We start from the raw sequence: 27,952 nt of genomic DNA on the forward strand, positions 1-27,952 counted from the left end.
CCCCCCCCCCCCCCCCTTTCTTCCTGTTTGATAGATTGTGAGAAAAAGGAGAAACTGACTCTAATGAAGCACAGCATATGGGAATGCCCAGTGTAAGTGCTTGAATTTGGAGAGAAAATGTTGTTTTCCTCTGATCTTTGCTATAAGGGTTTGAGGTGTTCACTTGTGATTTGTAATAAATAAATTTGTTTGTTTAGGGAAAAAATCTTAACTTTTTTTTTTTTCTGATGGCCCGTTTATTAAAGGAATTTTATGCTATCACAGAGTTTCTATTTTAGGAATAAGATATCTTCTTTTTTTTTTTTTTTCCTGTTTAATTGAAAGATGATCAGTGTAATTTCTGTCTTCCTTCCCTCTCCATCCCCCTTAAAACAAAACAAAACCTTAAGTCCTTAAACAAAAGTGTCTTTGTTTTTACATTTGTTTTATGAAATTGCTTAAATCCTTTGGGAAAAGCTTTCCTCTCACAGGAAGAAGGGGGGAAAAAAAACCCAAACCTCCTAAAGCCAAAACCAGCAAGCCTGCTACCAGACATCACAGTGTTTTGCTATCTGAATAGTAGCAGATTGCATAAAAGAAGCAATTTCTCATCTTAATGAATGAAAAGTGCAATTGCAGAAATGCACACAAATAGACATATGGTTTTCACTTAGCAAATGTAAAATTGGTAGCATTCAGAGCAAAAATTTGCTGCCTACCTTTCTTGAAGCTTCTTTGGACTGTCATTGTCTGGAGTGGAACTTTAAATGGAATTTTTCAAAACTCTGAGAAACGGGAAGAACAAATGCTCTCTGGCCTTTCTGATCCATTTATGTATGTATGTATTTATTTATTTATAAACCTTGGCTCTACATCTTTGAGCTGTTCTGATGCTGTGGCTCCAGTTCTGAAGCCATCCATTCTAGTACACTAGGCAGATGTGTAAATTAGCTTTTCGTGATCTAGGAACGTGGCAACTGACAGCAAATGTGAGTTAAGTGAGAGAATGAGCTATAAAGACCAAGAACTAGGTGAAATACCACCCTTCTAATTTGTCTGCATGGGCTTTATCCAGAAAATATACTGAGGTACCAAGTGCTAATGAGATAGAATGAGATTACTGTAGCAGACTTTCTCCCAAATGTAATAGAAATGCAAAATCTAGTCAGTGGCCTACTATTCTCAATCACCTGTATTAATATGTGAACTGGAAGGATCAAGGATGAAGGAAAACTTGTAAATGCTGAATGTGAGTCAAAAAATAAGGAGGCCTCTCAATGTCAAGAGGAAGGGCTTATTTTCTGCAGAGTAGGAAATCAGACACTGGACTAAAACAGTGGTATAGGACTGTCCTAGAGGACACCATTGTTAGCATTATACAGAGAATTTGGTGTATAGTGGCCTCCCTGAGATCCAGTAGCGTCTCATATAGCATCTCCTCTCATCTCAAGCAGATGTTGGACTCTGCCTAATGTTTCCTCTGTTCGTGCCCTGCACTGCTGCTGTCCCATTTCTGTCCCCAGAGGCTGGGCTGCCTGAACATTTACAGCATATGCTGGGCTTCAGCGTGTCTGTAACCTGTGGTAATTGCTATAACTTTGATACTGTGCAGCCATGAAACAGCTGCGTGCACATGACTGACTTGTCCATAGCGTGAGGTGAACCTGCATGTTATTTCCTGTATTGACTTTTATACCCTAACCTCACAGGTACATGTGCTTGTCCTTCCGCCGCCCAGGAGGGGAACTGTGCACTCTGTGGTGCCTTCCAGAGTACCATCCTTACCACTCAGAGAGAGGCATGTGCGGAGGTCATTGTATGGGTGTTCACCTTATATTTGAAATGTTTTAAAGTGTTTTTCATGAAGACTAGAACAGAGAATTACAGGCTTTGGAGAGATAGCTGAATTAACTCATGCTTTGCTGGCTAAGCAGCATTAATGTTTTTATTACTTGGCCTAAAATGGAGTAGGTAAAAGCTGCAGGGAGAGTTCCTGTCCCACAGCTGTGCTGGCTTTAATAAAAGATAGGATTTCTCCTTCTAAAATCTCATTATCCGTGAACTGCTGTGAAGGTATCAAATGATGCTGTTTAGGTTGTTGCAATCAACTAATTTGATTTCCATATTACTTCTGGATGGCTGTTACTGAAAAGACTTTTTCGGAGGTGCCCTGCCTCAATATGAAATCGGATCCCCACACTCTTATCTCCCACATACATTTTACTGCATTGTGTGGGCTGTACTGCTCAGCCAGAGAGTAGGGAGGGATATTTGCCTCCTGTGCTATCATTACAGTCAATACTAATCAAATGCTACTAATGACAGTAGGCTTGCTTTACTGCCAGATAGCAGGATGATATATATTTTGGTCAGAGGGGATTGATGGAGCTGTAGAGTGGAAGAGCTCCCACCCTATAGACCCATGCTCGCTCTCCCAGTGCCCTTCATTCCTGTTTTGCTGTGGGGCCAAAACATTTTCCCTGAAAACTGTTTCCTGTAGGTGTTACAGCTGAGGTGGGCCAAGGTGGAGACTGGAGGGACAAAGACTGGTATCAGAAAAGCCCTGGCAGTATTTGTACCTGCTAATTGTGTTGTGGCTTTGGAGTGGACATGATTAGTATTGCAGTGCTGCAGGTCAGTGTCGTGTCACCCATTGCTGTGATTTAAGTCTTAAAGAATTGCAGTGTGAGTTGGACCAGGAGGCAACAAGGCAGTTTGTATTATGGCAGTTGTGATGCAGATACTGTCTAATGCAAAGTTGGCTGCTGTGAGGTTCCAGTCTTTCTGCTATGTCTTTCCCATGCCTAGAACTTCCACTAATTTAAAGTTGATTTTCTAATGAGAACCAAAACCTGTTCCTTAATCAGTGTGATTTGCTTTCATGGACTACTTCATTCAACTTAGTGCAAATTGTGGAAGCTGTCTAATATTTGAAAATGAAGTCAGCTGTTCTTGATGTTGAACCAGACTGAAACTAGCAATCCCTGTGAAATCCTCCTTCAATGAAGTGTAATTTGGTACCTTAATATACTGAGCTGAAAGAAGCAATAAAGTAGTTCTACACTTAGTCTTTTTTACATTACAATTCTGGAGTTGCAGCAGTGGATTTACCATTGTTTCCCTAATACTGTTTTCTTCTTAGTAGGCAATATATAGAACACTGAACTTTTAAAATCTGCTTTAACTGATATGTTGGAGTGGAGAAAATATCCTCTTGTTCTTCTGTAGAACAGGCACAGGGATACAGCTTTTTTTTGTCATTATCTGAAGCTGTTTTGCAGAGTTGCACAGAGCTGCACATATCTTCTTAGGCTGGGATTTTTCTAAGTCAAAGTCAGAACTCACTTTTCCAAACTTGCAGATTGTGGTCTCTGACAATGAGATATACCTCACTTTAGTTCTGTTTATCTTGTTCATCAAGTCAAACAGCTCTTACAATTATTATCCATGATCAACTAGCTCATTGTCATGACAATTAATAAAAGTATAAATGAGAATGTAAGAAACTCTGTGGTTGCCGCCCTACAGACTTCACTGGCACCTCTACCGAGTGTTCTGCAAGGATAAGGCAGAGGTTGGCAAGGATATGGAGGAGGGAATTACAGTGCTAGAGTATGGCTGGGTTAATTCTGGCTGCTGTGCTTTGTACCTCTGAAGGCTCCTTGGAAAGGAGCGTGCCATTGGGTTGCTGTCCAGTGTCCCTTTTTTCTTAATATTGCCATGTCTTTGATCACAGCTTCACAGCCTTTGGCAGCTTAAAGTGCAGGAGAATGTCTTCCCTGCTGAGAAATTGCAGAACATACCTACTTAATAGTTCTCAATTACATGATGGTTTTTGTTTTAACCAATTCTTTTCTGACTTGGGAAGAAAAGGGATGTGCTCTTCATGAAGAGGGATATTTTCCACATGGAAAAACCTGTGTAGAGCTTTTTCATATGACTTAAAAGCACATTTCAAAACCAATCTGAAATACTTTGCATTATGTAGTTGGTCTTCAACCTCAATAGGTATGAAATGTAAAGTGATGTAAAATGAAGATGTCTGGTTTATTATGTTGTCTGCTCATAAAATACAACTAACTAGTCACAAGGGAAAACCTTCTTGGGGAAAAGATTGAAATGAAACACTTCCTTACTGTCTCTGTTGTTACTTTTCTGTTGTCTTAAGTTTTTTTTTCAGTTAGAGATTGTTAGATGAAAAAAAAATCTAGGACATGTATTTAAACTAACCATTTTTTTGATGCCTGTAATACTTTTACCTTTACGCTAATGTATGTAGATGAACAGGTCAGGACTTGACCTATGTAACAAAGTTCCTTAATTTACTCCTATGTACATTCCATGATGTGGGTATTTAAATAGAAAGGGCCGGAGGGGGAGGAGATGAACTAGTGTCTGGTGCAGTAAGTGTATCTGGAGACTGACACTTGTAAAAGGAGTGAAGTTGTCAAAATAGCCACCATATGATGCCATGTTTTCCTGTCCCTGCTGTAAAGACAGCTCATGGAGACACATCTGCAGCTCAGCAGAGACCGAGTGCTCACACCAGGCAGAGTCTTTCTGCAGTCCTCCATTCGGTCTTGATGACAGGATGCTTGTGTTGAGCTTGTCCTTGAAGTGGGGTGCACCTTATGGCTGTGCTCCCCAATGCTCTTGAGAAGAGGCAGCTGCTGGAAAGTGCTTCACGTCCTTGCTGTGCCCCAGGTCCGAGCTTCCTGTGGTAGTCCATGAGATGTGGCCTGGCCTGCCTCTCTCCCTGGGATCAGGGCATGACTGGCCTTTGGGTTGGACCATAGAGTCTACCTAGCCACTCTTCCTGGATCCTTTGGTGTCCCCTACCTCTGATTCTGTGAGGGATGCTCAACAGGAGAGTCACAGCTGACTTTGAGGCTGGTGTGCCAGGAGCCCAACCATGCAGAGCTCTTGCAGGTCATAGTTAAGGTTTTGCATCATAGATAGAAAGTAGCAATCCCTGTAGATAAAACACCACGAGAATATACAAAATGATATTCCTAGGAAAGCGCACATGATGAGAGAGGGGGAAGAAGTTGTCATAGGATTTCTGGTTTTATGATTTGCACTACTGACAGTAGAACCTGCAGCATTCCTTGGCATTCAAGAAACTTTAGGATGTCTGCAGGTAATCTTGAGTCATCTTGGAGGCAAAACACTGAATCCTCGCCCCCATTCCTTGTTATTTTTGCCATAATGTGATGGTGTCCACATGTGTACACACAGAAATAATATTCTTTGTTTTAAAGTCCTAAATGTTTCTGTAGGGACCCAATCTAATCTTCTAGATGAGCTTTCCCTTTCTGCAGCTGGTTTGGACTGAATCTGGAGAAACAGTTACAGTACATGATCCACAATCCAAAAGAGAAGCGTTGCTCCTCTGAGGACCATTAGCTGTAGTAGAAGTGTAGTCCTTAGTGGTGGGGCTGGGCTCAAACTCATGTCCTGCCCTGGGCTTCGGAGAGGTTGTCCATGAGTCCTGAGCTACGGTGTTGCTTCCCCGTATCTTCTGAAGGGCACTGAACAGACCGATGACAAGGCAGCATGAGGTGAAATGTATTTCCCGGGTCTCTCTTGGGTATCCCTCTTAAAATAGCTCAAGTGCTTTTGCTTTTCACCTAATGTTTGTCCTGAGTTGCTTTGTCTGAAAGTAGTTACTTCTTGTAGAAGTTCTTGCTGGTGGTATAAGATAACTTGGCAACATCTATGTGAGAATGGTTATATGGGAAAGAGGTTATTTTGAGATTTTTGTCTTATCTGGAAAACTACCAAAAGCTGGGAAGTGCAAAATACATGTGTTTTTTTTTTTTCCCCCTGAAATTTCACACCGCTTTTCAAAATAAATTCTTCAGCCTTTAAGTGGGTGAGTCCTTGCTCAAAAGTAGTGATTCCCAAATGTTCATATTTGAGCCAGGAATAAAATATCTTTTTTTTTTTTTCTGGAATCTCTTCAGAACATGCCTTTGAGAGAGAAAGAATTTAGTCTTCTTTTAGAGATTTTATTCGCTTTATAGAACGTAATGAGTTTGCTTCTCAAAGGAAAAACTGAGAATTGCAGTAAAGATGCTCTGTTGCATTTCTGGCTCAATTTTATGCAGCATAAAGCTGTTTAGCATTTAATACAGTAAACTGTTTAAAAGGATAAGTTATATAATTACCGTGAACTTTTAAATAACCATTAGTATTAGTACTTGATTGTCAATAACAGTACACTAATAATATTCAGAAATTAGCAGATACCAAATAACTATCTGAGCCTTTCCTTTTACTAAACTGAAAATTTGGCTTTATAAGTAGGAAAATGGTTGCAAATATAGTCAGATCTTTTAAAGGCATTGTTTGCTTTTCTTTGTTTATGCCTATTTACATATCTTAGTTATGTAAAAGTCTTCAGTTTGGAAGCTGAAGTGCAATTTTATTTCTACAAGTATCTTTTAGTATCAGCCAGTGAGTGACAGTTTTTAGGAGCTTGTTAACTTTCATAGAGCATAAAACTCTTCATATACTTAAAAATGTGATCCTGTAGCTACATTTCAAACAAAGAAGCATGCCTATGGTATATGGAAATGAGTAAGTTCTCCCTTGCTCTGTGATATCTTTTGGTGGACCGCCGCAGACTCTTCAGGCAAGAAAAGTACCTAGTAGTAAATACGAAGTGGTATTAAACCAGGCCTGATGCCAATCGGCTTGTCCTGTGTGCTTGAGAGGGAAAGGTCAGAAAATAGCCTGCAAACATTAAATTCTATTCCATTTTAAGAGAAGCAGCACCAAATGTAAGCAAAATCTCTCTTGCTGCTTTGGTATTTAAACTTTTATGATAAAATGGCTTAGAACTGAAAGCAGTAATTTCAGTCTCAGTGGAAAAATGGAGACTTCTCAAAGCTGCTGCACTGGAAAGGATATCATTCTTTGTGGTTCTTCTTTTTTATATTGCACTCTATGCCAAACCTATGATCACAGGATTTAGAAACCTCTCTCCATGCACTTTTTAATAGTGGCCTAATCTTTCCATGAAACAAAATGGGTCTGTGGGCTTCTAATGTTCATTTAGCTCCCAGGTGCACTGGAAAAGGTCCCAGTTAGAGACAGTGGGAATTCCTGAGGTCCAGAGCCTAGCTGGAAGTTTCCTGCTGTAGCACCTAATGCCACTTTGCATCATGTTGTAGTATAAAAGTATCAGAAAACATTGTGTGAGGCAAAAGGAGATGGTATTTAAGGATAAACCTTGCTCTTTTGTTAGTCATTTTGGAGCACCAGATAAATCATACTCTCTTTTAAGATTATTTCATTGTTAGGGGAATTCCACTGTCTTTGAAGGATTCCTCCTCCCCTCCTCAGTTGTGAAGACTTTACCAAGTGCTTAGACTTCATCAGTTAATCCAGGAATTTACAGAAAGGTAATTCAGAGTAGTGGTGTGGTATGACTCTGTCAACTTGAATCATTTAGTATGTTTGCAACAAGGTTTTCTTCTCTTTTCTTGAGCTTTTTTTCCTCAATGTCAAGTCCATTCCAAAGAATGATGGGTTGAGTATACATATGTTGTATCTAGCTATCATTCTGGCAAAATTACTGACAAGCTGATGTGTATGATTATTGTTTGTTTTTAAGGAAGGCAGATACTCTGCTTCTGATGCCAAAAATAAACTTTTCTCAGACAAAGCTTGATCTTTTTGTAAGTATTTTAAATCCTGCCTGTGTATTGCAGGTGCATGCCCAGACCACATGCTGCCTGGTGACCGCTACTTCTGTGGACAGAAGGATTAGAATAGAGTTTCAGCCCTAATCCTGTGTTTCCTGTGCAGATTCACTTTACAGTCTTATTACTGTTTAGTTGCTTGTGTGCTAAACAGCACGTTTTTATTTATACTTGCGCTCTCTCTCTCAAAAAAAAAGGCACTAACAGTGGTATCTTGATTTTTATTGTATTGATGAACTGTTAAAGACTTAGGCCTTTTTCTTTTCTTTTTTTTTTTTTTTTTTCCCCCCTGACTCTTCACAGGGTAGTAATTAGCCATGAGCTATGCAAATTCTCAAAGTAAAAAGAATTGCTTATCTGTTAATTAAAACAAAATGACAGCAATTTTAGGTTTAGGTTATTTCAAAGTGTCTAAATTATTTAATATCTGAAGTCTTAATTTTTTCAATGGATGCCTTAGTCTACTTTTTGTTTCTTTTAAACTTTACAGTAAATACATATGGTTATTTAGGTGCAGAATGATATCCTGTAATAAAAAGCCCACAGGTTTTGTCTTCCTCAGGGCTTGAGCTGACCTTTAGAATTTTGTGAAATGTGAAAAATAATTTGACAGCTTTTTTAGTGGTCTGTCGCTATGTACTTTATGATCCTTGCACTTTTAAATGTGGTTTACAGAAATTGAACTGCAGGTTTTCGTCCTGGCCAATATTAAATTTTAGATGCAACTAAATTTGTTCACCAATATGTTTAATTGATCAAGAGGTTGGTAAAAGCCTATCTTCTTCTTACACAGTTCCTTTTGCTTATTCTCAAAAATTTGTGTATTTAGGGAGCTATTTAAGTCATCTTGTTATTAATTAAAACAATATCTAGCATACAAGCTGGTTTAAGCAATAGGAAAATTACTTTCTTAGTGTTCTAAGAAAATTAAGGGAAATGTTTTTGAATTGTGTAGTAATGGTAAATGATAACTTTTTCCTTAAAGAAAAAAAGTACTAGAAGCATATATTTGTGGTGTGTTAATTTTTTTCTAGGTTTTCATATCTTGATTTCAATTTCTTTACCAGTTTATTGACTGGGCTTGGTGCCCTTGTGAGACCTGTTGAGGGTTGGTGTGAAAATCTCTAGAAAATCTTTAGTCAAAACCTCTAGGACAGTAAGATTTTTCACATGGAGATGGAGTTAATTTAGACTTGTAATAGCACCCACTGTAGTGGACGATACAAAAATATAAATCTGTGGTAAGACACACAGGAAAATATATGGAGGTAAATGTAGTTACAGGAATGCTGTGAAAATTTTGTATGTTGACAATTTCACTGATGTGTTTCTGCAAAATGGTTGCCGGGATGCTTAAGTGAAAATTAAGCCTGTTTGGGGGTACTGCTAATTATCTTTTGTGTCCCACATTGAGGGAGCTGTGAGCTCTCCACCTGCATGGGAACAGAGGGAAGGGTATTCTTCCATCTCTCATCCACATATTTGTAATCTCCTACTGTTATTGTTCAGAGGCCTAAAAATATACTGAATTCTGTTTCAATAAAAAGATTGAATATATGTTACTGTAGGAACAGTGTTTTAGGTAGTTTAGGCAAGAAAATAGCTGTTATATGAAAATGCCTACGTAAGTGTAGAGACTTTTGTGGGCATGCCTTTGAGACACATTAATTTGTTTTCTATAGAGTGAGCGTTGTGGTTTTTTGATTCTGATAGAAGCTCAGCAATAAGCCTTGAGCACAGAACAAATTCTTTATCCTGTGTGATTTGTGTGTATTTGTCTTTTAAATCTGTTTAACAAAGTAGTGCAACAAATGTGGGATTAGTGACATGCTAGTTAGCTTTCCTGAAGGAGGCTGGGATAGAAAAATGAGGAAATACATGTTTTTTTGCATTAGGTATGATTAACTGGCACAAAGATTAGCTGTATCGTGCATTTCTTTTCAAATGGTTCCTGACCTCACGGGTGCAAGGAAGTTGTGATCCAGCTGTAGCAGTATAAATCTGGCAAAGAAAATAAGCACGTTTTTTGTGCAGATTTGTATATTGGCAGTAAAATATTCTCAGCTCATGGGCTTTGCTTCTACCTCTCACAAATTTAAAAATAATGTTGATTTTTTTTTTTTAATGCCAAATGTTTGTTGTTACAGATGCCTGTTTGCATTTTAGTGTTCTTTACTGCTTTTAGTGCCTTTATTTTTTTCTCTGATCCAGTCTTGACATGTATGATATGGAGGGCTGTTAATACCAGCTTAAATTGGGTGTCGCTCACAAAAGTTCCTGATGCATTATGAAATATGAGTTTTAAATTTCAGTAACGTGAAGTCTGGACTGTAAAATCCTACTTTTAATCTAGGCTTATTTGGTTAGGCTGTGTTAAATCCATTCCTAAAAATACTCAAGCTTTTTTGTTGGTTTTATTATTTTCATTTGGGATCAAATCTCTTTGAACTATGTAGACGCGCACCTGTGCTCATTTTAATCCCTGTGTAGTTTTCATCAATTATCACAGCAGGCAAGAAGAAAATCAAATTGTAAAATGCTTTTGAAAAGTAAATACATTCAACCTGGGGTTCAGGTTTCTGTTTTAATCAAACATCATCTGTATTCATGCTTTTACACTAAGCTGGGTAAGGGAGGGGCATGAAAAGCCTTTTTTTTTTCATTGTGAAATACCTGTTTTTAAGTGCTTGGGTGTACGATGAGTATAATATGTTGGTGTTTGTGGAGGAAGGCTGTGTTTGTGTGGATATGGATTTATTTTTTTTTTTTTTAAGCTGGAGAAAATCTAGGTCAAGAGATTTCATTCTTATTAATAACTTAAGGCTTTATTCAACAAAAAATTATCCTTCATGGCTGAAAGCTTCCTGACAAGGGAAGCGCTGGTGGGAGGGAACCTGCTTCTCTCAGACATTGATGGCAGCAGTTGCTTTTCCATCAGGGCACTAAATGTTCACTTTCTCCCATGTGGTTTTGATCACCACCATTGAAAGCTCACAGGGGTGTGCTCTTTATGAGTTTCTCAGTGTGGGGCCATGCTTGGGGCTGGGCACCCTTGGCATTTCCTACCCGTTGTGTCCCTGCTGTCCAGCCTAGGCCCTGTGCCATGGCCCCAGCCTTCCAGTGCTGCCTCGGCCTCCTGACCGTGGGTGGTCATGTTCCACCCAAAACAGGTCTCATGGTGTTGCTATATCACACTCTGGCTGCAGGACTGAATTTTCTTTTTGTGAAAGCATCCCTGTCAGCAAAATAAATAAATAAATACAAAAGCTTAACAATTCTTGTTTTAAGTGACTGGGACATACTAAAACATGAAATCTCACCCTTGGCCTTGTCTAGTTTTCCTGCTCCTCTTCCTAAGCAGCCACTGCCCTGTGTGTTCAGCTCTGCAGCACAAGCACCTCAGCCCGGTGTTAAATAAGTAAACTGGAAAAATTGAGGGAAATGCTGTTAAATATGTAAACTGGAAGAATACAGAAATTATTGGCTCGTTCAGCTATAGTAATCTACTGTATTAGAGGTTTAAACAAACTTGGGGAAAACAGTTGTTATGAAGCCTTTAATTTTCCCCTAAGCTTCTGCGTCACCTTACAGCCAAAAGCAAAGGTAGTTAAATTAGGATAATTAATCATGGAACAACTTACACAGGGGATGTAATGAATTTTCCATCAGTTTAGAAGTTCTGTAAGTCAAGATAAGAGGCTTCTCTAAAATATGCTTTTGTAAGCTATGGCTGCTGTACTTGACAAAAAAAATTCTAGGTTAAGTAAGTTACATGCCATCTGTGTTGGCATCTTGGAAGTTGTTTCTGGAGTAGTTCCTTCAAACGTGAAGGTTTAGGAAATTAGTCTGTATTTCCATGCCTAACACTGTATAGAGGAGTGCAAACTTGAGGGAGAAAAGATAATTTTAAGTTAAAGAGTTTATGTTCAGGACTCCTGTATTGACATTTTCCTTTTCTCCTGTTCTTGCCCAAGATCTTGTGAATGTGGAAGCGGTCGGAAAGCCTTTCCATCTGCTGCTATAGGAACTGCCAGTGTTACCTATCTGCCCCACAAATCTTGGTTTTGTGCTGACAAAAGACAAGAAAAATTTGTGTTTATCGCTTTCAGGGGAAGTCTTGCAGTGTGTTGAGTTGCAGGTCCTGACTCCCGAAAGTGAGATGTGAAGAAGCCTGAGACGTTGTAGTCAGCCTGTGTGACTAACATAATTGCATCCTCTTCTTGAATATAACTACTGTAGATATGAAATAGACTTTGAAGCAAGTCACTTGACACCCACACAGGACTAAATTGTAACATCCCTATTAAATTGCTATGCAGTGTTAGTGCTAAAGTGTTGTCAATACAAAGAAAGTTTGTTCCCAACAATTCTTTGTAAGTTGAAAATTGCTTGAAATTTGCTGGATTTAAAAGTTGAGTAGATAGGTTATTTGCATATAAAATGAACAAAGATAATCAAGATCATAAAAAACATAAAATGTGTGAGAAAAATGTCAAATGTATTTTAAGTATACCTATCAAAGTTAGTGACCAGATGGTGACTTTTGGAATGGTACTTTTTCTTTAAAGTATAATAAAATAATCATTGCCTATTTTGTGGTGAGTAAATTGAAACATATTCTTGAATTGCATCACATGAAACCCTTCAGCAGGGTCTGAGGAGGCATGCTTCTGAAAATTTACCCCTTTTTTTATTAGCATACAAACATAATAACTGGAAACTTAAATGCATTGTTAGTACAGTATGAAAAGGATAGTGCTGCAATAAAGATTAAGGTAGAAATCTCTTCAGATGTTGGACTTAATTTTAAAGTTTGTTCCTTCTGTCTTCCGTGCTTTTGATACTTAATTTTCGTATGTTGCACAAACACCTTCTTAGATGCCTCATATTTGAGCTTACAATTCATAATTACAAATTCAGTGCTTAGGGTTTAATACTTGTTTGGGTGCCTATCTTTGTAGATAATTCACACAGAATTTTCTGCAGAACTTTGGCATATCTGATATTGCAAATGTTACCAACTTTTACAAAGGAGAATGTCATTGACATTTTATTAGTCTGGTGGAATCATCAAAATGCACATCATTAGGAACATGTGAGCGTCTCAAGTGAAAAATGTGTTTTGATATACAAAGAAGTTGCATGTATTTTTGGAGATCTTTTTGTAGCCCAAATGACCAGCATTATTTTCTCAGCTGAGGGATGATTTGAAATTCCAAAGATTAATCAGTGCAAGTGTTAGTGGTCCATCTCTATTACTTAAAAAAAAATTGCTAGGTAATGTCAGAATGAGTGACAGGGTAGGATGATCTCTCAATTGCACTTTAGCTTTAGGGTAGGAGAGATAACTTTGCTTTATGGACTGATGACATGCAACTGGCAAGTTGCAACCCCCCACATGTGTCCTTTCTCTTCCTTTCTGACTGCTGTTATGAAAGAACTGTGCTTTATGAATTCTGCTTCCATTTTGAAATCTCTTTTTAAAATATTGTAAGCCCTTTCCTTCTTCCCTGACCTCAGTGCTGTTAAATGAAGATAAGAGTTATCAAAGCAATACTATGCATGTGGCAACTCATGGAAAAACCCTATCAGCTGTCTGGATTTTTGTCCTGCATCTAGTGATATGATGTGATTGCTTGATGTCCTGCTTGATGTTTTTATTTATAAGTGTCAAAAGTTTGTGTTTATGAGTTGTCAGAAGACTGTGAGAATATAGTCTCTTTAAGCTTTTGCTCCTAACATTCGAGAAAAAAGTGGCCCAAATCAAGGTCAGACTAATGGAAATATTCTGCAATTGTTGCCACTTTCATGCCTTACTATAGCGACCTGATACAAGGTTGATAAATGTTTATAAAAGAAGCAGTAATGGCTAAGTCCTCAGAAAGGAAGTGTAAAACCTTCTGATTCAAACTATTGATTTATACTCTTAGTATTATTAGTTGGTTGGGCTGCTTGCCCCTTGCCTGTGTTTGCCAACTTCCCGCTACTTAGAGCGGAGCAGTTGCCTGGATTCGTGTTCTCTGGGGTATGGAAGTGCTGCAGCACTGCACAGAAATTCTGGGTAGTAATAATTTGTATTTTCATTAAAATATTTTAACTAATAACCAGATTTTGATAACTAACTTTACTTAAAGAAAGTAAACAATCATGGGATCTTACATATTTTTTTTAGTTCTGTACAGAATTATCTCAAATGGCCCGTTTCTAAGCTAGAGTTGCATCAGTATATGAAGCTGTTTCCTTTTCTGCTTCTCAAAATTGTATGCAGCACAAGAACATTATTATTAAATGCCTCTGAAGGTAGACTTTGCAGAGATGGCATGTTGTGCTTAATTCCTGCTTTTTGTAAACATCTATTGGGTCATCCTAAGCACTGAAGGTGGACTCCACTTCTTGTGGTCTAGGTAGGAAGGCTTTTGGGAAGATGTCCTGTCTCCGTGCATCACTAGATGTAATGCAAGGACTCCTTCCGCAGCCTCGTTAAAGTTTGATTGTTGATACCCTATACCCAGAACTCTTCTTTCCTTCAAGTGATACCATATTACTGTTCCTGTCAATAGTAAGTATTGAAGCAGGTCACAAAGGAAGGCATTAAACTGCTTTTAGTTTTTTGTAGTCCAGTATTAGGTATACTTAATAAACAACAGTCATGCTTTAATGTAGCTTCTAGGAAAATTTTGTATAGTGTGTGTACTCTGAGGTGTGTTGACCTGAGCCTTTCTGAGTCCTCAGCTTGGTCAGTAGTGCAGGATCCTTGGATACTCTCCAGTTACATACTGTCCCAGGGAACTCCCCTGCCTTAGGCCTGATGTGAATGAAACCTGTGTGTGAGAGCAAGAAGAGTCAAGCCAGATACCAGGCTTGGCTGGTCACAGGGAGTAGGACTGACCTCTGTAGCAGACAGCATGTCTCTGCCTGGCTGAGGTCTGTACACTACTATGTATTGCCCTTGTACCTGGCTTTTTTCAGTGTTGATATGTTTTACAAATACTTTGGTGTTCACTCTCTTGTGCTTTGGAAAGTATTTTTTAGAAATAATCTCTGATTTATTTCCTCTTTATATGTTTGACCCTGTGGCCTGACTCCAAGTCAGAGCTTTGCATAACTCAGCAAAGGGGACTGTGGGGTGTTTTTGAAGCCCAGCTGTAGAATTAGGATTTCCTATCATAGGCAATGTATCTGTTTCATGTCTCTTATTACTAACATTTCATCTGTTGACTGATTTAAAGTCTAAAACTGAGTTTACCCGTCTGTATCCTTTTTTCCTACAGCTGTAAAACATCTGAGGAGAAACAATTACAGTTGAATAACCAGGAACCAAGTTAGTCTTCCTGGCCATATACTGAATTGTGAAGAGAGAATTGAGTTTGGATGTGATGCAGGGTAAGCAAGTGCCTGTCCTCAAGTGAATATAGGTTAAATTAAATTCTTGCTACTTTGGTGTTTTAATAACTTGCTGATGAAAATTCTTTACCTGGCAAGAAGTGTGGGCTGGAGCATCTTTCACGCCAGAGGAGAATTTGCCTTCACAGGCTGTAATGTATTTCAATCACGCCTAATGAAACGGTAAATCAATGACTGTTTCCCTTGGCTGGTTCCTCCAGCCAGTTGTTTTCTTCTTTCTTCTGAAGTGCATAACTGGTTTGTTTTGGGTTTGATTGGTTTTTGTTTTGTTCTTTTTTTTTTTTTCCCTTTGTGTTTGAAAATGTCTCATTAATAGTTTGTACTTATTCTAAAGCTTGCATTCGGTTCTTGTTGTGCTGGCCGGTGAGCAAATGAAGGTGACCTGAAACTCCTCCAAAATATCCAGTATTCCTCCAAAGTATTCAGTAACCATCTGGCACTTTCCTACATCCTGGTCTTTCCATAGATCCTATGAAAGTACTGTACTGCCTCTTATCATTCACCTACTTTGGAGAACCACTCTTGCAGTTCCCTGGCATTGTTCCCTGGCAAAATTGCCTGGGCAAGTTTTACCTCGGCATCTAACTGTGTCCTGAAAACCTGTGAGCTGACTTGATCTGATCATTTAATGGGGTTGGGTGTCACTTTTATTGTTTTGAATGTGCGTCACTGTCGCTTGGTCATACCCCAGGGAGAACTAACACATCTCATGTGGTGATTCAGTACCAGGATAGAAGGCTTAAGAGTCCCATGGCTCTTGCACAGCTTGTCTTACATGGATACGGCAAGATGAGGGGCATATTAGAGGCTACAGTAAATCTGTTTTGTAATTTGCATAAAAATCCTACTTCTCCAACTCTGGCTGGATTTGCAACAAAAACAATTACGAGTCCAAATCTGTTGAAGTCATTAAGCAACATTTGTATAACTTTGATCTTGCAAAGACTTTTGAAAGTGTGTATGTGTTCCAGAGTATCTTTCTTAAGATGATAATGGTGTCACTATTAAAAGCCAGAGAGAGGTGTCACCCTTGGTGGGTCTAAAATTGCTCTCATGCATAGTTCATGCTTTTAGTTCCGTGCTTTTCTTATGCTTAGTAGAGTTCCAGCTCTACCCACTAAGTGCTGCTAATTTTTGGAAAGTTTGTTGTGAGAATACAGAGAGAGTAGTGTATCTTATGTGATTCAGTCTTCAGCTGCGTATAATTACTCTCATGTATATTTTCATGAATGTCTTAAGATTTCTCCCAAATAGCAGGCAAAGATTGTGATAGCGTATGGTTTCTTCTAATGTCTGTCCTAAAGTCAAACCAATTACTTAGCTTGCATCTCATGAAAACATTGTAGTTCATGGAGACTGTGAAAAATAAATAAAGCTAAATTGCAGACTCAAAGAAAAGACAGTTCAGAATTTGGTTTACCTCAGGTGTTACACCCAGGCCGTCATTCGGAAAGCTTTACAGTTTGGATATAACTCTTTAACGTATGCTGACATGTTCCCTGGATCATCAGTAAAGACTCAGAGTATACTGCTTTTTAAAAATGTCAATCTCAAGGGCTGTGTCCAAGTTATAAACCATTTTCAAGACCTTAAAGTCATGAATCTCATTGGCATATGTATACTGGTATCCCGGAATGAGTGATTCTTAGTTACTTTAATTATACTCTTTTTAGGACCTTTAATTATACTCTTTTTTTCAACTGCTAGAGAAGTCATCAGAAACTTATAAAGGGTCTCTTCTTTTGCCTAGATTTCAACTTCCATTCCCTATTTTATCGTTCTTTAATGTTTATTGTAATAAGTCAGAGTGGTATTTTCCTATTCCCTTTCACAGTGAAATTTTAAGAAACTTGATTTTTCTGATTGAATTTCCTAGTCATATTTACTTAAAATAAATCATGGTACCAGGCCCCTTCTTAAGCCTATCTTCTCTTGTCACTTGAATTGTTATACTTGTTTTTTGCCATATGCCTTGTTTTCCTTACTGTTTTACAGCCTCTCTTTCAACTCTTAGCCATCATCACCAAACCCAGAAATGTTTACAGGTATACAGGCTTTCTTCTTTCAAGTTCCTTGGCAAGAGGTGTATATTCAGAGACTGAAGATGGTATGAGATTGTACATTAGCATATCATAAAATCCCAGTTGTAGTTTTTAGTCAGTACCTCTTGAATTGTGTTTGTGGTTTCAGCTGGGGAGTACTTTCAGTCATTTGCTGCTTGTCAGTGGAGTTCCTTGAAGGAGTGGTTCCCCATGACAGTTGTGCCTATCTTCTTCTATAGCTATTTATCTTAGCTGTTTGTCTTAGCAGACCTACTAAATCTGACTGCTTTTTTTGTTGTCATTAATTTGCTTAACATCTGACTTGTTCCTCAGGTGTGCAAAGGAAGTGGCAGGATGGAAACCCATCAGGTCAATCCATACTGCTGCTTTGTTCAAGTACTGTAATTTCCCTGCCTTCCATTGCCCTCCAAGACAATTTCTTCCTCAAGAGACACACCATCTCTTCTTATTCATCTTTGGAGTCCTGTTTTACTGGGATGCCCATTGATGCTTAAGAATCCTAATTATTTCCATCATAATTATTTCCATTCATTTTTTAACTCTAGAATAAAGAAAACCCATCCTGCAGAACCAGGTAGCATGCTGGCCAGAAAACCTGTTTTTCTGTGTTCCTTTTTTTTGTTTTGTTTTGTTTGTTTGTTTGTTTGTTTGTTTTTTTCGATTTTATTTTCAGGACTGATTCATTCCAGGAAGGTGCTAGACTCCCATTAAAAAGCTCCTAGAATAGATGTATATTTTACCATTTATGTTTATAAACTTATAAGAAGTTCAGTGAGAAAGGTTGGAAGTTCTGATTTTTTTTAAGTAATCATGTGTTTGTATTAAAGACTGTGGTGTTCTGTTTTCCTGATAAATGGTGCAGCAGCGCATGTGGATCATAAAATGACAACTTGTCTGTACTGGATGTGTGTATTTCCATGGACACAGAGTGCTTAATCCATAACTGATACAAACCTTAAATTAAACTCTCAGTCTTGGAGACTAGAAAAGAGAGTATCGGAGAACGTGGGCAGAAAACTAATGAGGGTAAAATGAAACTCTGCTGTTTGTCTCTTCTCTTAGGTACATGTTTCAAACATGTATACATAGACACCAGCAAACAAAAAAATTAGTGTGCTGGATTTGGTAATCTGCTTCTAATTCGAATTTTCTGTCAGTATAATTAACATTTAGGAGATTACTGTACCTTCTGCTTCTGTAGATGTACTGTAACTTTCCATGACAGTATATGATGGCTGGATAGCTGTGCTGATCCAGGGTCTTCTACTGAGATGCTCACAGCTGCAAGAATAGTGGTAGTGAAACTGTGAGACTTTTAAAGATGTTGCTACCTTCCAGTTGGCTAATTGATGTAACTCTTGCTTGGGAATATTTTCATCAGATTTTGTGGTGAGTAAGGCTCTTCGTAGTTTCTTATAGGTGTCTTACTTTGCAATGAAATTTGTTTGGTGTAAGTTGGAGTGAATTTTTTAACAGCTGTGTATAAAGTCAGAAAATGTGAAAGTTAACATTTCCAGCTCAGAAGTAAACCCTCCAGTATTAAAGATACTTATGTATTTACTTGCCAGCAAAGGTAATACAGAGTAATACTTACCGTAACACTGTGAAGTTTGAACATGTTAACGTTCATTGTGGGAAGCCTGACTTCTGATTTTTCTGGATTTTAAAAATTTGATTCCTCCATCTTTTCAGTACTTTAATATGGATAAGTGAGCAAATTACAGCTTAGTTTTATTGTTGCTTTTAATGAAAATAGGTCTGTCTACAGGAGTAGAAACTGACGGAGTTAGTGGATATGGTCCCTTCCTATCAAAGCTCCACTAATTAATGTTTCTGAAAATTATGTTCTCTAAATTGATTACACCTTCTAATTTATGTTTGATGTGAGCTTTGTACCTGAAAGCTATAGAGATACGAGAGTAGTGAGTCAGCATCTCCTGCCTGTGAAAAGTTAGGGTCTGCATTAAACACACTGAACTTTTTTTGGCACAATATTCATTGGTAAATATTTCCTTGTTTCTAGTTATGTATATGTCTGAGATCTCTTATACCTCTTCTGCTTTTTTAAATAACTTTATCCTCTTTCAAGATCTGTGCTCTTTGGCTGCAGAAAGTAATCACATCTCTTCTGGCACAAAAAAAGTGTATCTTAGAGTAGCTAGATTCTCCCAGCTGCCTAGTTTCAGTTTTCTGACTTCAGTTTCTCCCCAGTGACAGTGATTAAGGTAATGCCTTATCAAAGCATCAAGTTATCAAATGCTTAATTGTCCACTGTTGAGTTTCCATTATCAGTTTATTTCTTTGTCAAGACATCCTACATTTTAAAAGACTTCAGTTTGGATTATGGAAACCTCAGGGTAGACTTGAGTGAGGTTTGAAGATTTAGACTGGTGCCTTTGGGATTGTTAGAATAAGAGGCCCATTCATTCATTCACGGATCCTTCTGAATTAGATTTGGCTTCTCTTCATAGAGATGTGTATTTTTGTAAGTACTAAAACTTTGATTTCATACTTAGCAAGAGAATGAAAGAGAGGAAGAATGCAGTAAGTGAGGATGAAAACTCTCTTTAGAAAGAAAGCCCAAAGACTTGTTGATACTGGACAGCAAAGCAGGAAACGACGTGTCTCATAAAAAGCTCTAGCTTTGTTGGATAAAGGCTAAAACTCAGGATGTAGTATATAAATAAAAAACAATTTCATAAAAATATTTTTAAAGTGCAGTTCTGAGTGCCTTAGAGAAGCTGACTGATAACTGTGCAGCTACTTCATTTTTTTTATATATACATATATATATATATATATATATATATGCACACACACATGCATACACACACTCATACCATACTTTCTTCTTTAAAAATGAATATATTCAACTCCATGACATGTATTTCCCATAGGAGACTGGTAACATTACCAGCAGCAGATGTAAATTTGGGAGCTACAACCTGTATTTTTTGCAGACTCTAAACTAGCAACTTAGTGAAGAAGCAGAAAGCAAGGGACTCCAATATCAACAGGCAGAAGGGGAGGAATTCATGAAGCTGAGTATTTTCCTTCATAAAAAGGCATAATTTTTTTTTTCCTCACAGTATTTTGTCACAAGTTTTTCCTTTTTAAGTAGTACATCTAGCAGAGTTCTGGGGATTTTGGGGGTGTCTTCTGTCCTGACCAGTTGACAGCTGTAAAAATTGTCACTCGGAGATAAAAGTCTTTGTACTTGAACTTGCTCGAGGTGTTGGCCAAGAAACATGGCTGGAACAGATTTACTAGCTGCAATTAATGGCCATGTTCCCTCTTTTCCCTCTGATTTGTCGAATATGAACTTACAGGGATCTTAAACTATGAGTGGCTGTCATCCTTTCGGTTGAGAAGTTGCCTTAGTTTTGAGACTGAGATGAGTGTCAGTTTAGAATTACTGCTTAAAATACAACAATTTGGAATATCAGAATAATTTGTAATAATAAAAAAGTGTGGTTTTGGTTGGTAATCTGTCGTTGGACATTGTTGTACTAAAGAAGGCAAGGTTGGAAAACATCTTTTTTTTTCTCCCGCGTTTTTAAAGTGGTGTTTACTTTTTTCCTTCTTTTACCAAATGCCAGAATAACGATACTACAGCAGTCCCATAATAACTGCGTAGCTGTAACGCTGCATCATTCTGAAGATGCTTACGCCTTCATCTTCCTCTTGTTAGTCTGTGTTTACATGAAGGTGCCCATCTGTCTTTGTAATCCCTCCATTGTTTCTATTGTACTGCTGTTTCAGAGGCAGTCAGTCTCCAAGACAAAGCTCCATCCACCCACCCAACACAAATGAACCCTCATCTTAGGTGTACTGATGTCAAGACCCAAACACAGGCAGATTCCCCAAAGGTTGGAAGTGGGGATACCTGAAGTAATTGATATCTGACAAATACTGCTGCCAGTCTGGTGTGTTAACTGAATGAGATGACTGTTTTCTTGAATTTCTGCAAATATTTTTTTAGGTTTTTGTTAGAGGAACTCCGTGTTTCATCGCGTGTCCTGTAACCTGTTTGCAGTCCTGTTTCTAGAGTGAAAAACTGATTAGAAAATTAAAATAATTTGATACTGCTCAGAAATGTTTGCTTAAAAGAAGCTGCTGTGCCATCTGCTTGTGCCAGTAAGGGTGCTTGAGCTCATAATGTCAGATAAAACCAAACCCCAGAAATCCCATGTATCCAATTACTTTTTTTAAAAAAAGAATATTATTATTAGAGCTGATCATACCTTGGGTGGCATGTTGAAAAAAAGATCATAAACCTAAACAGGGACTTAGGTCAGATCTTGTAGCCTACTAAGTTCTGTATGGCTGTTTCACCACTGCTTCTTACATGAAAATTGCATTCATTTTGGGAAGGCAGTCTTCTTATCTTTCCCTTCTGATAGTGTAGTTTAAGGTTTTTTATTTTGAATTTTTTTGAGCAAAAGACAGTGTTCTGGAGTGCATATTTAACCGGGACTGCTTTGTCAGCTGAGTGGAGGTCACATGCAGGGAAGAAAGGTGGTTTGAGGCTGGATTTCTTTCCTGAAGTAGCACAGCACTGTGTGGCTCCCCTAAGAAGATGGTGTCTCACCATGTGTGCTCTTTGCTCTGAAGCATTCCCAGAGCATGTTTCTGTGCCGTTTCAGTATGAGGAATATAAGGACATGAGAGAAACTCAGAATCGATACCTGTAGGTTTCCTGGTAAATTTCAGAGTTTGGAGATTATGCTGTTTAGGACTAGCAATATAAATGCTAGAGAACATCTGACTGAGTGCTTCTTAGGTATCACTAACCACCTCTTTGCAGCCTTTCAGTCTTCAAAAGAAGACAGACATTTCTGATTTCTGAAATTGATGTTGTTTAAGCCAAAAGATTCAGACCAAAAGGATGCTTGTTGCCCATCCTAAAACTGTGGCTTTGATGCGTGATGATGAAGTTAAATGTCTTCCTTGTTGCTGTGTCTCCAGGCACTGCTATAAGGAGCCTCTGGGAGTTCCAGGGTGAAGAGACCTGCCTCTGTCTGGAGACCTCTACTAAAGGTGAAGACCTCCTAACAGACCAGGCAGCCTTAGCAGGAACTCAGAAATCTTACATCAAGGTAAAGAGATTAATTTTTGAAGCCAACTGAAGTAGATAATACTATTTCCAAAATAACGATTCCTCTTCTTACTAAATTAAATACACAAATGCATCTCTGAGCTTTCTCCTTCTTTTGTGTGTATTGCTGGTTGCTACCTGGTGCAAATGTTATCATAGCGAATGTTGGTGGCAGAAATACAGTGCATTGCAGGTTAGAGCCAAAAGTAACTCCTTATAATATTAGTAGAAGGATGTATCTGCATTGCTTTGACAAGGGAACAGGCTGTTTCAGAGCTCTACAGCATGCTCTGTTTTTAGAAACGTATCCCACTTTAATTGCCGCATTCAGAGCTCGCTTCGAGTGGCCACAAAAATATGGAAACGCTCTTGGATGTCTGCAGCAACGGGAGGAGAGTGAGGTTTGCATATGATGAATTTCTGTTTACCAGCACTATAATTATCTCTTAGTATGGTTATCCAGAACTCATTCTTGCTTGTAAAGGACAAATGCTGATGGATGAAAAAAAAATGTGACCCCCAAGAACTTTGTTGAACCTATCAGTGCTACAGACTCAGGCACTTTGGGAGATTTAACTGTACTATGGTTTTGTTAGATAGCCAGGATTTTGAATGTAGTGGTGATATATGCAGAATCTTACCTTCATACTGACAAGATTAATTGAACTTTGTATAGAGAGTTGGCTGAAAAAAGTGAGTAGTGGTGGAAATGTTTTCTACATATTTCTTCAAGATTAAATGTAAGTCTTTTTAAGGGTCTGCCAACTTCTGCATTTTTTAAAAATAGCTGTTGCAAGGTGTTAACTTCATTGTTGGAAGGTTCCTTAAATAAATATTCCTTGATTCATCCAAAAAGAATTGCAATTTTTCTTGTTAATCCTTTATTGATCTTTCCAATTTAGACTGGAATTAGAGCTCTGAACTAGACTAAAGTTCATTGTCCTATCATCCATAGAGTAAAATCAAAACCAACATGAGTTTTCCTATTAGCACAGTCAGTGTTTCACCCCATAACCTCCCTCCATGGTCTGCTATACACACCTGAGAGTAAGACCACCAAGCAAGGAGAGGCTTGTCCCTTTTGTATGCCATTCCTTTTCTCTCTTCTTCTCTCTTCTTTGAATTCACTTTAAACTGTGTTTCTGTAGTCTCCTAGCAAGATCATCTTGAACAGTGGAGGATACTTTATTGAAACCTTGGCAGATCAGGAAAATTAATGATGATGATTATATAGTAATTTCAAACTGGAGAAAAAAAACCCCCAGAAATATTTCTCTCCTTAATGTTTCCCTTTGTTGCATTTGCCTTAGGAGTACATGAAACAATACAAGTTGAGATAACCATGCCCTAAAACAATAGAGCATTTCTTCTGAATGTTATTTTAAAAATGCAGTTTTACATGTTGAGAGAGTAAAGACTTCATGGAAGATACTGCATAATCTCATGGCGTGCATGGATGTATGTAAGTAAGATGGTGGTGGTGGTTAGGATTCATGTACAACAGTGTAGGCTACTGACAGTTTTGGTGATGCACAGTGTCCTGGATTGAAATGCAGCCTTGAATGCTGTCACTACTTCCAGCAAGGCAGTTTGTTCTGTGCCTTTCTGTCTCTTTCCCTTTCCTGGAGGGGTGTATTGCTAACCAGAAACACATGATACGAGACAGCCAAATGTTCTGGTAAAAATCAAGGGCACTTCATAGCTGTGAAGATTTTATATTTGCCCTAGATTCTTTTTTTCACTGATGCAGCTGTACTGTTGACGTAAATTATATGAATAATTGATCAAGGAGTTCTTGTTACCTCAAGTAATGTTATGCTTATTGCTTCAGAAGTGTGCTGCTCTTTGTTGTGCTACAGCATTGCTCATATGCTGCTCTGTGTGTATTTTATTCCCTTAAAGTTTTCTGTGTCCACCCCTTTTACTCCCTCTTTCTTCCCTCTTCCCCGCAAGAGCGTGTTGTTTCTGCTTCAGTGTATTTCATGATTTAACTGAAAACCAGGGTCTTTTATAATCGACAGCAACACATTTAAAAAAAAAAACCTCCCCAGCCCTGGGAACTGGGCAGTGTACACATCTGGTTTCACATAAGCATGAATTGCTGGTTTTACAAACATGAAACATGTAGCCTTTGCCTCAGAGTTAGCTAAAGTGTTCCGTAACTTGAGATTGTATTCGAAATAAAAACAAAATTGTATAGGTTCTTTACCATACTAATGGAAAACATTTAATTTACTTCTTCAAGCCAACCAAACAAATGATGCAATGCTGCTCAAGTAGATTTACAGTGCTTTTTCTTCCATAGAAATCAATACAGCTTGAAGGTGCTGCTATGGGGAGCTGTCTAGTTGACTGTGATCCAGCTGTGTTCAAATGTAAACTTCTGTACTGCAAACTAAAACTGATGATTTTCATTTATTCAGACATCGGTGTATCTCAGATGTTGTGGTGTTGGATTTTATTCATGGTTTTTCTCTTTATTGCCATTAGTACTAGATTGGAATTTCAAAATAGCAAGTTCAGTCTGCTTATGATTTTTTTTCTTCTTTTCTCTCAAATCATTCAGTTATTTTCTACATTTCCTGCATTAAAGTACTTAGCTTTGTGGTAGTGATATCAGCAAAAGCAGCTCTATGTACATGCCATGTCTCCATTTCAGTGGAGTCTGTCTTTTTTTTTTTTCCTCTCAAAAAACCAGAAAAGGGTGAAACCAAAATACAGGCCTTCGTTCAATGGGAGTGTTAAGGGCTAGCATAATAATTCTCCACTTTGGACAGAAGATGCTCAGAACATTAAATGCTCTTCAGTTTTTCTCCTGCTAGAGAAGGTAAAATGCAATAGTGGGTTTTTTTGGCTCAGTCCAAGAAAGTTCTTAAAATAGAGCTGTTTTGGGGGGCTTTTTGTTTGTTTTTTTTTAGAAGTAAAACCAACAATGCAGATTTTCATAATACACCAACTTTTATGGCTTTGTTTCCTTTCCTGTTCCCCTCTGCCCCCACTAATAGCTTTGACTTTATTTAAACTCTCTACTACGAGAGGCTGTTGGTGTTTCTCTCTTTCTTATTTTCTTCCATAATAGGATTTTAGTCTTGCTAAGCACTTTGCTTCTGGCAGAATTTCTTTTCTAAAACACCCTTAGGATGAGGTCCCTGCCGCTACATTTCTCCCTAAGTGCTGTATTTCCTTGGGAAGTCAGTCCCTCACTGGAGGTCTGTGGGCTGATTGTGCTAACTTCTACCCGAAGGAAAATGGCGATTTAATACTTGCCTGCTAGCTTGACAGAAGTAAATTTAATCTTTTTTTTAAAAAAAAAGTCTACTTCCATTTCTCAGGTAACTTTGATCCAGGTTTCTTTATTCTCTAACTATTTTTTCTCTCCCATATACTTAAAAATCTCATGGTGAATAAATAGCTTGAGAAGATGGTATAGAGGACTTGAGGCCCTTTTTGCAGGGGGGGCCCGGAATGTGGTGGGTGAGTAAAGAGGAAGATGAGGATTTGAGTTGTATGGGAGTCTGGGGTTGGAGGGTTTTTGGTCTCTTCTTCTCTTGAGAGGATGGAGAATGTTAATGAATACAGTTAAGATGGAGAGCGAGCAGTGTTGCTGGTGGCTGCATTATTTTCTTTGAAAAGGTTACCATGTAAGACTTTATAGAGAAGTACGTGAATCTACATTACAGATACTAATGATTCTGCTTCTCTGGAGGAAAACAGTGAAAACATCAGAGTTACAGGCCTGGATTTAAGTACAGTTTCAAACATTCTTTAAAACAATTTTGCATAGTTTTGCTCATAATTACTGAATTTTCAAGATGTATTGAATCTATATTCTGCTACAAAATCTTTTTGATATAATAGTAGTGTGGGAGAACATACAGTGACAGCGTGATTATTATGTTTCCTGTAAACATAAGAACATTTTATATCCAGTAGCTGCTAACTTAAAGGTAATAGAGATTTCAGATATTAGGTATTGCCAAGAAATTTTGAACAGAAATTTATTTTTTGAAGAGATTCCTGAAGATGGACAAAATGCCTCAGCATTAGCATCACTTAATCACAGTGAAAAATCTGTATCTTTAGTATTTGTACAGTCATACATTTCTCCCTGGCTGGTATTTTGCAAGTGTTGTCTTATGATGCAGAATATCAAATTACTGGAGGTACTACCCCCAATACTCTTCCAAAGGAAGGGTATTATAAGGGACAACATGTAAAAAGGAAAAGTCTCTCCCCTTCCCCCCCCCTCTTTATTTTTTTTGTGTAAGGTTTTTCCAGTATTCAGCCATTTCTACTCAAGACTATCTGTGTGGAACTGAAATGCAGTTTACTTCAACAAACAAGTTGACCCATTTTGGCAATATGTTTAGCCCATTGATTTTCAGTTTGACTGTTCCAATATTCTGGTTAGTGTGAAAGGTCTGTCATTTAGTTTTCCTTTTGCCTTTTTCCCTACACTAGCGCTGGCAGTCCAGGCTGGAGTGTGTCATAAAGACTTTTAAAGCTACACTTTGAATAAAGCTTACATTTATTACAGCGTATTTGCTTTGCATGGTTACAGTACTAGTACTGTATTCCCATGTAAACACTGTAATGACGTTAAGAAGGAAAGAAACACTCATAGCATTTGCACTAAAGTTCATGGAGCATGAGATAGCTACACTGAGGATGTTGGTACTTTGAAGGGACTAAAAAAAGCTTCTCATAAATAAATACAAATAACATTTTCAGACTAGCAAAACAGTATGTAAGCAATGAGAAGAAAGATGCTAATTATCATGAAGAGAATAATCTAAATTGAAATGTCACTGTGTAAACCACTTTATGATCTGACCTTCCTATGTATGAATTGAAAAGCAGAACAAAAGTACAGAGCATGACCTAAAAATAGTAGTCTGGAAGCTTCTTTAAGTACGTTGTGTCTTATTTTTGTCTAGTCTGAAATTTAGTTTTTCCTTTTGAGTCAAACCTGCATAAACTGTTTTGGCTGTTTGTGTTGTCTTCATGGTTTCCACTCTGACAAACATAGCTATTGCTACTTTAAGAATGACTCTTACTTAGTGTTTGAGTCCTGCTGGAAACAGAACACTGTCAGGAGGATGCAGTCTTGCTGTTAAGAAACTTAAATAAGATAAGGTTAATCCTATTGTATGCTTCCGATTTAGGAGTTAGTGTATAAACTTCCCTTTCCTAGTTATGGCACCATAATATTGGTGACATGCTTTATGGGATTTCTTCCCCAGTTTTTTTTTCTGAACTGTTGTCTTGGTTAGACAATATTAAAAATGTTTCACACAGTTGTGGATCATGGCACTATACTGTGCCAATTTCCAGACTTCCACAAAAAAAACCCAGATGAGTGAAAATAAATGTACATATAGTCTCTCCAGTTATGGCAAGGTTAGGTTTCTTTTATGCAGGATGTTTAATTTTAATTTTTTATATCAGTAGATCAGTACAGTAACAATTATGATGCTGAATACCTGTGAGTTTGTTTGCTTAGGTGATTTAATTTCAGAAGCAGAACCTCAGTGAGCATAGTAAGACTTTTTGAATTGTCATTTTGCATTAGTACTGAGCCAAACTTCATTATCCTGCCTTCAGGAAGAGCTAGTATTGGCTGTTTCAGAAAAACAAATGTAAGAATTCTCCTACAGGTCTAGGAAGATAATCTACTCCCAATATTTGTTTTTACCTTG

General features: G+C 38.0%; 1 protein-coding gene across 1 annotated transcript in view; it reads left to right on the forward strand.

Annotated features, from left to right (window-relative positions):
- Nucleotides 1-27,952, forward strand: part of FAM110B (family with sequence similarity 110 member B) — a 108,495-nt gene that overhangs the window by 3,023 nt on the left and 77,520 nt on the right. Inside the window, exon 2 of the mRNA XM_026843261.1 lies at nt 22,124-22,254. The gene's annotated coding sequence lies outside the window, so the exon portion shown is untranslated. The remainder of the gene's footprint in view (nt 1-22,123; nt 22,255-27,952) is intronic.

The sequence above is a fragment of the Athene cunicularia genome (assembly GCF_003259725.1).
Source record: "Athene cunicularia isolate RWA chromosome 2 unlocalized genomic scaffold, athCun1 chr2_part1, whole genome shotgun sequence".
Lineage (NCBI taxonomy): Eukaryota > Metazoa > Chordata > Aves > Strigiformes > Strigidae > Athene > Athene cunicularia.